Source organism: Dermacentor silvarum, chromosome 11 (assembly GCF_013339745.2).
Source record: "Dermacentor silvarum isolate Dsil-2018 chromosome 11, BIME_Dsil_1.4, whole genome shotgun sequence".
NCBI lineage: Eukaryota > Metazoa > Arthropoda > Arachnida > Ixodida > Ixodidae > Dermacentor > Dermacentor silvarum.
The window spans coordinates 109,311,989-109,324,871 of record NC_051164.1 but is presented as its reverse complement, the minus strand read 5'-3'; the positions used below and the strand labels follow the sequence as shown (position 1 = coordinate 109,324,871).

At 47.6% G+C, this 12,883-nt stretch overlaps 1 protein-coding gene across 1 annotated transcript in view; it reads left to right on the top strand.

The window, feature by feature from the left end:
- The first annotated feature begins 278 nt into the window (after window positions 1-278).
- The window catches only part of LOC119433187 (rho family-interacting cell polarization regulator 1), a 131,415-nt gene continuing 118,810 nt past the window's right edge, over window positions 279-12,883 (top strand). Inside the window, exon 1 of the mRNA XM_049658499.1 lies at window positions 279-842. The gene's annotated coding sequence lies outside the window, so the exon portion shown is untranslated. The remainder of the gene's footprint in view (window positions 843-12,883) is intronic.

Below are 12,883 nucleotides of genomic sequence, written 5' to 3'. Positions count from 1 at the left end.
AATAATTTGTGGTGATTCTGCTTTGTAATGGCCAAAATCGGACTAAACCGCTATCCAAATTGGAGAACCACGAGCCCCATCTCGGAGGTGGTGGTATAGTTCGTGGCTACGTCACGGGTCGGCGTTGCAGTCGCGCGCTGCGCTCGCCAGTTTTTGTTCCGTAGTTATCGCCACCGTCGAGGGTAGGCGCCACCGTCGTAAGGCCCGCTCGTCTGTAGCGTCTTCCGCGAGCGAAACGCATGTGGTGCGCTTCGCGTTTTCACTGCTTTCGCTTGCGAGTGGTGTGACGGCGACGACGACCAACAGCCGGTGTAGGTGCCGCGCGGCTGTGCTGTGGTGGCTGCTGCGCGCGGTGGCTTATTTTGTCCACGGCGGCGCTCGTCCGCGGCTGGTTGGTTTTTAGCGCTGCGACGAGGCCAGTCTTTCGCGCGCGAGAAAGAGCGAGAGCTGCACGAGAAGGGCACGGCGACGAAAGCAGACGATAAGCGAACGAAAGAGCGTCTGCTGCTGCCGCCGCAGAGCCTCGTATTTTTTGTTACTTGCGCGAAACTGAGGTGCGCGCTTGCGCGCGCCGCTCGCGATTTCGTTTGGGATTCCTTGTGTGTTTGTGCGACGACGGTTGCTTCTTCGACTACGACTACATAGCGACGGATAGCTCGGGCTTACCTGCCGTGATTGGCGCCCGTAGCAACCGCAGCAGCTTGCTCGAAACGCCTACCGCTGTGCTCGAAGCGGAGCGAGCGTATCGTGTTTGGATTGGTGCGCTCCGCCGTTGCCTCGGAGAACCCCCGGCGGATACCTCGTGCCGAACATCACGCTTCGAGCGCCGGGCTGCAGTGATGGTATGTTCAACTCTCGACACATTTTTTTGCGTACCTGCATGGTCACCCGCTGTGATTCGTGTCCGCGTACCTTCGGGGTGTCGCTTTCCAGCGAAGCGTCATCTCGCACCTTCCATTTTGAGTCTTGTAGGCAGCGGCTTCGGCTGCGTCGAAAGCCGCTCTCTCGCTGGTTGCGAAAGCGCGCGGGATGAATCGTGTTGCACGCAATATTGGGACGTTCCGTATGGCCTACATAGATACGTAAATAAGCTCGACACGCGTTTGGCCCGTCTGTGCTCTCTTCGCAGCAACTGCTGTTTATTTTCCCACGAAGAGGGTTCTTTTCTGGTCTCGTTTCTGTATCGCTCGTCGCTCTCCGAAAGCGGGTGTCTGAGCTCCAAGCTTGCGCGATGCTTGAAAACGCGCCTAACTCACACTGATTCCCCGCGTTCGACGTTCGCACGTACGGTTTCCCTTGGAAACCTCGAACGCTAGGTTCTCTTTCGCGTCTCCGTTTGTGGTTTCTATTCCTTACGCTCACGCATCAGCAGGATTCGCCATATCGATGGATTGCGCAATATAAGCTTGGGGCTCGAAGTGCGCCCACGACGGATATATCATAAACCAAGTGAGGCATTTAAATCTAGTGCCTAGATACTCTAACGAACCAATCGAGGAGATGGCTTTTACGTCAGCGCACGTGACACCGTACGAGCGCCCAGCAGGTAGCCTATACTTCGCTGATGACCGGCCTGACTCCCCCGCTAATAGTGTATTCTGCGCAAACCTGCCTCCGTACTCCCATGTGCGCGATAACAGGTCGATGAGTGCGCCGTTTCGGCAGGGCGTACGCAGTGGTGTATTACGTATACTTACGGTCCTGCCGCACCTGCGATGGCGTGATCGCTCGGGATGGGCGCGGATTTCGATTCTGTCTCGGGGGAGGGTGCTGCGTAATTGGGCGGCGTTTATCCTCCCCGGTGTTAGCGCGCGCGCACACGGTAGCAGCGTCTGCGAGTGACTGAGCGCTGCTGGTCACGCGATTTCCGCAGCTGCGTCAGTTACCGTGACTTGTAAATTGATGATGGGGAGGAGGAACACATTTTCTTTTTTTTTTATTTGTGTGTGTGTGTGTGTGTGTGTGTGTGTGTGTGTGTGTGTGTGTGTGTGTGTGTGTGTGTGTGTGTGTGTGTGTGTGTGTGTGTGGAGGACGTGGGGGCGACGACGGCATGCTAGTCAGGTGATTCGTGTGAGCGTTATTATGAAATGGAAAAAAAAAAAAAGGCACGCTCTTCATCGCGGTTTCAGGCGGTGATAGATCTTCTACACAAGAGATAGCGCGCTTGATCGTATAAAGGGGCGGGGAAAGAAAAGAAATGTACACCATCGTACCATTTGTATCTCCGAAGTCGCAAGTTTTGTTTCATAATTTTATTTATCTTTTTTCTTTCTTTTCCCCACATTCATGTAGATTTTTTCTTTCTCCCGAAATCCGCGTTGGCTCCGCGAGTATATATATATATATATATATATATATATATATATATATATATATATATATATATATATATATATATATATAAGGTGATCATTTTTAAGTTTTATGTATGAATTTAAAAACAAATAGCATGCTGCACATAACACAATTCTAGTCCTTGAGCTGGAGGATTAATTATTAGAGAGGCGGACATTACTTGCACGAAACACATATTCAACTAATTAACAAGAATGCACTAATTATCTTTTGAATTAATCACTTTACGGCACACATTGCAATTCGCGAATTGTAGCTGGCGAGTTTGCAAGGAGTATCCACTTGTAATGAATTTCCAGAATGGCGCCAGTTTTGAGATATGTGCCACCAAACTTGCCGTAAAAATACACTGTTGTTCCACTTACTTTTTTAAGCAAACGCTCTTTTACACATAGAAGCACGAAAGTAACTGGAACGCCAGTGCATTTCTCCGCAAAATTAAGTTAGGGAATTAATATCTCGAAACTGGTGTCATCCTGAGAATTCGTTCCAAGTGGATCCGCCTTGCGAACTCCACGACTAGAATTTGCAAATTGCACTATGGGCCATAAGGTAATTAGTTAAACACTTAATTAGTGAATTTTTGTTTGTTATTCGGTTATGCATTTGCATTGCTTGTGCAAGTAATGTCCGCCTCTTCGAGTAGACCTGCACATGAACTAGAACTGCGCTATCTGCCACAGGCAACCTATAAAATTTTTTTTAAAGTGTTCGCTGAAGCACCCTGTATGTAAAGCCAGCTTATATTAATTGACCGGTTTTCTGTGCGGCACATTTGCGTATGCGAACATAATGTGGACGCCGTATTACTTGACAGCCCCCTAATGTGAGCAGATGCCACAGCGCGTGTCGTGCACATGTAAAAACTGGACTCGGTGGGTATGCCGTACTTTAGGCGGATCACTAGCAGTCACTGCAGTTAAAAAATAAAATATATGAATGAGCGTTGGGCGAGTTGCTTGGACATAGCTGCTATTTCCGGCGCAAGTTAGGACAACCAAACTGCTTTCGTCTGTTCGGTTGTCCCGTCAGTGCGCTGGAAAACAGCATACTTTATATTTTATTTATGCAAGTACCTGCAGCGCCACATGAGAATTATTGCAGGGGGAGGGGGGGGGGGGGGGGGGGCTTTGTAGCCAAAGAAAAACATAATCACAAATTGAGTGGAATAAAAAAGCGGACAGCATGGTACAAATGCAAGAGAAAAAAAGAGAGAGAGAGAGAGAAGAAAAAGCGTTGCAGCAGGCTGACAGGCGCATTCACATCATCGAAAAGGAAAAAATGGTTTATCGCCCGCAGCGCAATGATATCCGCTTACGAGAGGTCCGAACTCATTAGAAAAGAGGCAGATCACTGACCAGTCGAAACAAAATGACGTTTCGATATATAGTATGTTCACTATCGAAATGCCGGCTACGCAGAAGGTTCCTAAGTAGACCAGACCGTATTTCGTCGAACCCTCGCCTACAATCATTGTGTGGTATTGTATCGTCACCTAATTTCCCCTTATTCCTGTCTCTCGCTCATCCTTTAACCGCATTCGTGGAGTAGCAAGTGCGAAACATGTCCCGTTGTGCGTCTGTTATGTCACGTGTATATTTTCCTCGTCTGATCCGCGTGTTCTTCAACTGGACCGCATTGCGCGGCCTCGTGCACCTGCTCAAGACAGTGTTGCAACTTGTCCGCGCTTCTTGTCTCTATAGCTGAAGGTTCCATTGTGTCCATATGCGAACTCAATTTACGCCATTTAGCTAACTCCGCTCTAGGTTTTTCCGAACTTGCGACGTTTCTTATTATATCACACTGTTTTTCTTGTTATAATACTGTTACATTAATGCAGTACCTCGACCGCTAGCGGTGTTACTAAATGTCACGGTTTTATTTTCGTTTTGATCCAAATAAAAACGACGTGCACCTCCCACCGGCGGCGCGCCTCACCAACCTTCCTAGTTACTCCGCTTACTTGAACAAGAATAAGACTTGACAGCATGACATTCAGAACCGCGCGTTGTGCGACCACCCCTTTCTTTGTGTTGTGTTCTGCGCACTGCATACTTCAGGACGAATCGACAAGCACCCGCCCTAGAGCGCTGCTGCTCGACAAAATAACGCGTCTGCGTGTTGAATCTCGTACTGCTCCGTCACCGAAAAGCTTGCGGTGGTCTTCCAGTTTATAGGCCGGCCTAGTAAAAGATATTGCGAGCAATAGCGTAAATAAAACACGGACTCATGGAGGACGGATGCGACGCATGCGCTATAACGTGTCGTGGCAACAAGGCCGAATCTCTTCCTTTTGCTCGATGTAGAACGCTTTCGCTTCGCGGCCATTTAACGTCAAAACCGGGCCGGTTGGTCAAGGAAGCCATTTGGGGACCGTTTCCTATATCGCTGTCCGAGTGTGGCAGATTGGGACACGTCGCGGAGCGATAAGATAACGGTGCCAATAAACCTGCCCGCCGACAAAGGCACTCGTGCACCTGAACTGTCTCGCTTCTTGTTTATGCTTCAATATTGTTTAGCTGGAAGCCGTAAACAACGTCGTAACGGAAGCAAACCGCTGACAGCCACGCACGCGTGTGCGTCTCAGAGTGTGCTGCGTTATTGGACTAAATTATTTGATAATAGGCGTGGGAATGGTGACTGTAAATGTTGACAATTAATTAAGATAATGAGCGCCTAGCGGCAGGTGCTTTATTGTCATATACCGGGAACGTCGTGATGGAGGCTGGCATTCGTCTCGATATATGCGGTTGCATCAGGTTCACCGCTTAGATACAAAATGTAAATTCTGTGCCGGTGCAATCTAAATCGGCCAATTTCTCACCACATACGCAGATATTCCAAACACGTGTTAAACTTCACTTTGATCTTGGCCAAATGGCCGAGAAGGGATATAAACACATGCTAAAGTTACTATTGGACCCGGTAATTCCACAGTGAAGTTTCAACGCAAGAGAGAGGTTAAAGACAGCCACGGCGGAGAAAGTTTATTATTAGGTTTCTTTTCTGCGACCTTTCTGTGCAAACCGCCGAATTCTTGGCCGATCGCCCACGGTGAGTACACAGGTGGCACACGTGCAGGGCAACAACAACGTCGATTTCTTTTCTGGGGTTTCAAATCAATATCTTTATCCTCTAGATCTTGTAATATATATCTTTCGTAGCCGGCGTCTGTCGCCAGCTGCCTCCGCGAGATTGAACTTTCTGTGACAAGCTCGATCATCTTTCAAGCGTTGCTCGTCGAGGCCAGCTGCCAGCGCTGGAGTATATTCGACTGAGAACACACACACACACACAGGGCTCTGTCGATCATGGGATCTGTCTGCTTTCAGCTAACTTGTGCTTGGGCTGTTCACAACATGGAACCTAACCTACCATACTTAAGTGAACTCCTTAATGAGGCAGAAAAATTGCTTCGAATAAATGCCATATTGTACTTAAGCCATATTGGTACGGCGCCTCGCTCTGCAAAAGAGGGGTGGGGCACGCATGGCATGGCTGTATCGATCACGTGACGTGCTCGCTTTCTGCTCACTTGCCGCCTGTATTGCTTCTTTCACTGTGGTTGACGGGTGTTAAGCCCCATCGTTTTCACTGACTTTACTTTTTTTTTTTTTTTTTTTTTGGCATGTGCGTTGCTCTTGCAATTACGATTCTGTTGCGACTCGGAGCCGATCGTTTCTGCCTCTCTGTCGTCCCTATATCCTATCGGGGCTGAAATTTCGAGATCAATCGCAACCGGCTATAGCCCGTTGTTCGGTGCTCGTATTGATCCGACATTCCTACCCTGACTTGGTCAATTTACCATTTCTATGCGACGTTGACGCGAGGAATTGCCGCAACTTCCGTGTCCAGCGTCGTAGGAATTGAGCGATTTCTCATCACATAAGCGGCAATAATCAATGCTATACAAGGTTACCATTCTTCGAGGCTTCTGTGAAAGTTTGCGCATGTCGAGCTTCTAAATTGTTTTTCTCAGCAGAGAGAGAGAAGATTCGATGAAGGAGGTCGCGTCCAGCTGAAGAACTTTCTTGTGGGGTCAGTGGTATTTAAACTGTAAATTCAGACCTCAGTTTCCTTTTCTTTCCATCAAATTGAGTGTGATTTGTTCTAATTTTGTTTTTCATTTACTGGTTTATCTTAATAAACAGATTACTTCGAATCTATCCCTTTTTATTCTAACCTATAGGTACTTCTGATGTTCTGTTTGAATTCCTTAAGATTTATTATTTTGTTTCGAGCTATACCGGTTCTTGATCGTGCAGTCAATCAAATTGGGTATATGCCACTAACTCTAAGCTCTACATCTACAGTGTTTTGTATAGTGGTACGTGAAGGTGCCTGTTTATTTTATTCTTTATTACAAATACCTACAACGTCCGAGTTGGGCATTATCGTAGGGGGGTTAATTACAAACATAGAGATCAAAAATAGAACGTCGCGAAAAACAGCATAAAATCAGTTATAGTACTAAAATACAATCATTGTGATTAAAGAGGAAGACAACACATCCAATACCAAGCATAAAACATCCCATTATAAATTTTTTGACACAATGCATGAAACAATACCCTGGAAGTATCATCTAAAATAGATTCGTGTTAAGTTCTCTATGGCAGATGAAAAACTGGGTGCAGAATCCATCTCGTCCGGGATATCTAATTTCATCATATCTCATCTCGCACGCTAACGTTACGCTAAAATGGCGTTGAGAACAGCTTTTCTTTTGCGCAGGAGAGAAGACGTACGCTTCTACACATGACGCAGGTATGTAATTCCCTAGGTCAAAATTTAGGGCTCCTCGCATTCATTTGCCCAGGAGCTGACGTCACGATTTTCGCGTGAAAGCGCATTCTACTTGACGCTAATATATTCATGCAGGAAAAATACTTGTCGGTGAATATGGCAAGTCAGCTCTGCGGAAGCCCTCAAGGTGTAGGAAAAGTTCAAGAATTAACGAAAGAAAGGGGGGGGGGGGGGGGGGAATGTGTCATCCAACCGAATGCACGTAACACGAAGCTACAAAGGAAACCCATTTGGGTTCCTCGGAAAGAACGCTTCGCAGTTGAAAAATTCGCCCTGCATCCGGGCTTCGAACCCGGTACCAACGCCTTAATTTCCGGGGCAGTCGCTGGTAGAGTGCCTCTACCGGTTCCCACCAGGTTGACTCAGTCAATGCATGGCGTTCAGCTGCTGGGCACGAGGTCCTGGGTTCGACTCCCGGCCGCAACGGCTGCACTCCGACAGGGTCAGCATACAATAACAATCGATAACAATTGTCAAAGGCAGCGTGAGCTTCTTCGAAATCCGCAGGAATTCCGTCGAGCGGCATTAAATATAAACACGCACCTGAAGGACGAAGCAAGTACTTGCCACACATCCGGGAAGGGGCGTGATAATGCGCAGCGACTCCACCACGTGACCCGAGAGACCGCGGAATGCAGGGCCTCTGGGATCGGCTCACTTACTCGGTGAGAGGCCGACCGAGCAGACGCGCCAAACTTGGGTGAACAAGGCAAAGAATGCTTCGCATTGAATAAAGCGGTCGTCCTCTTGAAGCCGTATATTTGTCGCAGTGAGGGTATTTAGGTATCGTTTTTTTTTTCTTTGCAAAATTCACTAGAGAATACAGCTGGTCACCTTGCATTTCTGTAGGGGTAGTGCAGTTGGCTACATAGGCCATAGGCCGATTTGTTATATGTGTACTACGTACCGTCTCTTTGCGTTTGCGGTCAGAGACCAACAAGCCACCCTGAATTGGATCGTCGAAAGGAAGCTAACGCTTAAAGACTCACGCCTGGCTAGATTTAGGCACAGCTGGTCAAGACTACTCAAAACGTCTTCACATATCCCACCCAACTTCCCTTGCTTTTTTACAATATGGCTGTCTCACGCCAGCTCCACTGATGATTAAAAATACAGTTCGCTGATAATGGTGTAAATGACATGAAACAGCGTGAAGAAACTAGCCCAACAAGAAGTATACATACACTGATACGATATCTTACCGAGTTCATAGAAGTCGGTTTACGGGTTAAGAGAGTCCGTTTAGAGAGTCGGTTTACGGTTAAGAGAGTCCGTGAGTCCCTTGACTCAGGGACTCTCTTATTATCGCTCTGGACTCCCAAGAAAAGTTACTTTTCTCCACTACATACTGCGTCTTTTTTATAGTCCACTGTGCAACTTTAGGACGTAAAGCCCCATCATTAAATCGTGCATTATGCTGAACGGCATTGAGAACACCTTCAGTTTCGTGGGAAAGCAGATGTTAATTCGCACGTCAGAGTATCGCTCCCAGTCCCCGCACTTAAGTGCTAGATCAGAGGCGAGGGCTTCATCAGTTTTGCATGAAAACAGGTTTTGTTTGACGCACATATATTCATTGGTCAGGGCAATTGTGTGTGTAGAGGTTCTCGGAAACGTCTGCATAGGCCAATGCTTTCTTCTGTGGGGGGCACGTCACAGTCCCCGTGCGTTGGTGCTCCCCGCTCGCCTGCAAAAGAGTCAGTGGAGTTTTAGCCATGAGCCACGGAGTCATGCCGTTCAGACACGCACCTACGTCCAAGCATTGCGTCCGACAGCAGGTACAAGGCGTCAGTTACCGTATTTTCCGCGGTATATACTTATGCTACGAACTCGACATGGCTAAAGTTCTATTCTCAACGCCATCTATAAGCAGGGCTACCGTGACTGCAACGCATCGAGGAGCGGTTTCCCGTTGTCCAATGTCACGGTTGGCCCGCACCTGCTCTTAATAATACATTTTAAACGTAAGAACGTTTTTGGCAATGCGGGTGCCGTTGCGCTACGGCGGTGAGAGTGCTGCATGCCTTCCCTTTAGAATTTGCAACGAACTGTATGCGCATGTATACAATGTATTTGATAAATGAAGCGCTCTGTTGCTTGCGGACGGAGCTGTTACCTGCGTCCAACGCATACCTCTGCCGACCGGAGATATCGCATCAACATCGTGCTTTCCTGCATGAGTCAGATAAATTGTTCGAATTCCGCTTGCGCGTGTCACTGTCAGGAGTGGCCTTGATACGATATTTCCACCCCATATAGGCTGTTTTTTTTTTTTTTTCTTGTTTTCCCTTTTCTCTTTAGACCGACAGGCAGTTGGCTGCCGCTATTGCAACGAGTGCAATGTCAGGTGAAAACGGCGCTTCGGTCGGAAACCCGAGATCGCGTCGAAACAACAGTTGTGCACGTGCCTGCGATCGTCGGCCTTGCGAGTCTGCTGCATGATCAGCAGCCTTCGCTTCGGGGGCAGCAGCGTCGATTTCCGGAGGGACTTCTCGCCAGGTGCTCTAGGCGGCGCTGCGGGCGTCGACTGCAGCAGGAGTGCGTCGTCTGCATCATGCGCAGGGTCGTCTGCTAGTTACAACAGGTTCTGACCGGCCTCGAGCCCGTGGCAGTGAAACAGCCAACTGCTGTTTCATCGATCACTAGGAATGCCGACGCCTGTACCTCTCTCGTCACATGTGCGTTGTTGTTTTCCTTTGTTTATTCACTCGCTCGCCCTGTCTCGCTCACGAGGTCAATGTCGAGCACAGAGTATACAGGTTCCATTAAAGCAGTGTAGTTTTTTTTTTTTTTTTTTTTCATTTTATGAAAGCAACTTTGCTATTTCGTTCGGTGGGCTGTAAGGCTTATGTTGCAGTGTTTAAGCACCACATATGTTTATTACACAGTATAGCGCCTAAAATGCTCGAATCTAATGCCCTAATTAGTCTACAGCGTTTGGAAATCCGTCACTTTTTGTACGAGAGTTTAGCAATAGTCGCATTCACACTTTTCTGGCACATTTGAAACACGTTGTAGTACATAGTAATAAAGTATAACATGTACTTATATAACATAGAGTATGTTTGTTTTTCTTGGCTGCACCAAATTTTGAAAAAAAAAAAAAAAACTGCTTGTGGCAGGTAGTACAGTTCTAATCCTTGGTCTAAATTAACCGATAAGGCGGTCATTACTTCTACGAGAAATGCTTATTGAATGCTTAATTGAACATTTAACTGAATTACGCTAATTAAGTTTTAATTAATTACTTTATGGCACTTATTTCAATCTACGAATTGTAGCTATAGCGAGTATGCAAGGCACATCGACCGAGAACGAATTGTCAGAACTTTGCCAGTTGCGAGATAATAATTTTCTAAGTGTACGACGAAATGCATTGGCGTTCTAGCTACTTTAGTGCTTCAATGCATAAAGCAGCGTTTTCTTTAAAAGAAAGTAAGTGGAACAACAGTGCATTCTTTTACCGCAATTTTGACGGCGCATATGACCGTGTATGCTCTTGCATGCGTTTGCATCCGTTTCCACATGCAGCAAGCGAAATCTTCCTGGTAATTTTGATTTCCTCTCAATGTGTTCCTGAATCTGAACGAGTTATGTATTTCCCATTCCATCCGCATTGGAATGCGGCCACCACTAAAGGGTTTCGACGGCGACGCCTCGTTTTTCAGCAATTGGAGAACGCCGGGGCTACGGAGCCATCGCGGCCAGTGCAATCAATGATGGGGTAATAAGCTTGGGTTGGGTACATCACGTGACGAAACACACGCATCTATCTTTGTTAGCTTTGGAAACTTTCAGGTTAAGAACCAAGCCTGAAAGGAAGTCAATTCCTGCGCAATGCGCGATGGAAAGGTGTTATGGTATGCGTTATATACTGCTGGGGGGATTCTATTAGAAGTTGAATGCGAGGCGACGTTAAAGCCGAGATTAAAAAGTGGAGACGTGCAGATTGTGTAATGCATAGAATTGATAACCGATGCACTTTCTTTCATAATAGCAGATTGGGAAACGGGAACGCTGTCCGGGACCGCAGATAATTAGATGCAGTGAGGGAATTGTAGAAGTTCGCGGGTGCAGGGAACGTCCAACAGGCGCAGACCATGAGGCAATTGGAGATATCTGGGAGAGGCTTTTCTAAAGCGAAGCTTTCTTTCTCTGAGCTTATAAACGCCCGAATTGTGGGAGTGTGTGGGTATCAGTGTAGATCTTTTGTTCCTCGGTGTAGGTAATTAAGCTGATGATGGTAATGGTGGTCGTGCAAGGTATAGATATGACGCCTGCCAGCCGAAAGAGCAAGCTTAGGGACAGTGCTGTCTAGAGTGCTCGATGAGGTCGGTGCACAGCAGGCCAGGCGTAATCAGACAGCAGCTGGCGGATTCGAGGCAAGCTGTTCGAGAACAAGTGACTCGACTGGAGAGCTAGGGAAGACGGGGCTTTGATAACAGCTTGCCATAAGTTGATATTGAATCTTGCTGTAGCATGGGACCGAACCGCAAACCTCGCTCTTTGCTGCAGAGCAACGTTTCCACTGGACTAACACGATGGGCTGTTGTATTACAGTCGACTTCAGTTACATTGGCACCGGTTGCCACGCAAAGTTGGTTAGGGTTATATATAACTATATATAACCCCGAGCAGTCGCTGTCAAACACCGTTACGTCACATGGAGCTGGGGCGGGAACTTCAAGAAGGCGTCGTTACCTGTCTACCGTTGTACCGTCCTTCCAAATTATTCGAAAGGGAGAAATGAGGTGAGAAAGGAAGGTATATTAAGCTGAAGACAAGCATCCGATTTGCTACCCTACAAGCATTATGGGGTTTAACGTCGCTAAATTGCACGGTATGTTACGAGGGAGGTCATATATAGTGGGAGGCTACGCATTCATTTTGGCCACCTGGGTTACACGAGCGTGCTTGCATTCCGCCCTTGTCGGAATGCGGCAATCTGGACTAGAACCCGTGACCTCGTGCCTGGCAGCGCATGCCAAAGCCATTGAGCGACCACGGCTTGCACCTCCTTCGTGGCTTGCTAAGGCTCAGATCGTGGAGACCAAATTTGTGCTCAAGTGTGACCTATATACAGTTTACCGTAGTCTAATATTTCTCGTTGGTGTTCACACTGCACCAATGCGTAAATGAACACTTAATAATCTGTGTTTAAACAGTGATTCCCGTAAAAGTGTAAGCCACGCAGTACATCATTGCTGCGCGTATATATTTGTTCTGTTGAAGAATACCGCTCAGAGAACATCTTTTTATTCCAGTGCAGGAACAAGGAAAATTGTAGTATTTGAACAGAGATCGAGTGTTCCGTTTCGCATTGGCGAGCCGTGTAGTTTTGAAACCGGCTCAATCGATATCATCCCGAGATCGCTCTTTCGTAATAGCACCCGGATTTATACTGACATTCCAACCGACTCCTACATGATCTCGTTCCTCCTATCGATACCCCCTAGCTCCGCTCGCCGTCGCCACAGCTGGCCACATTGTGCGCGTCACACTGTGACGCAACGGATCGACGTCTCGACGTTGATGCATGGGGTTCGCAGCCGGCGCCTTTGCTGCGCGAGCGTCCTCTGACGGCGCGGTAATTGAGCGTCGCATTTTGCGGCCCGAAGGCGTTGGTCGCGCCGCGGGTTGCGGGGCGTCGGCCGCGAGGGATGACGTCTCCTCTCTCTCTGAGGTTTCGGCAATCCTGCCGGCGTTTGTCGCCCTCCTCGTT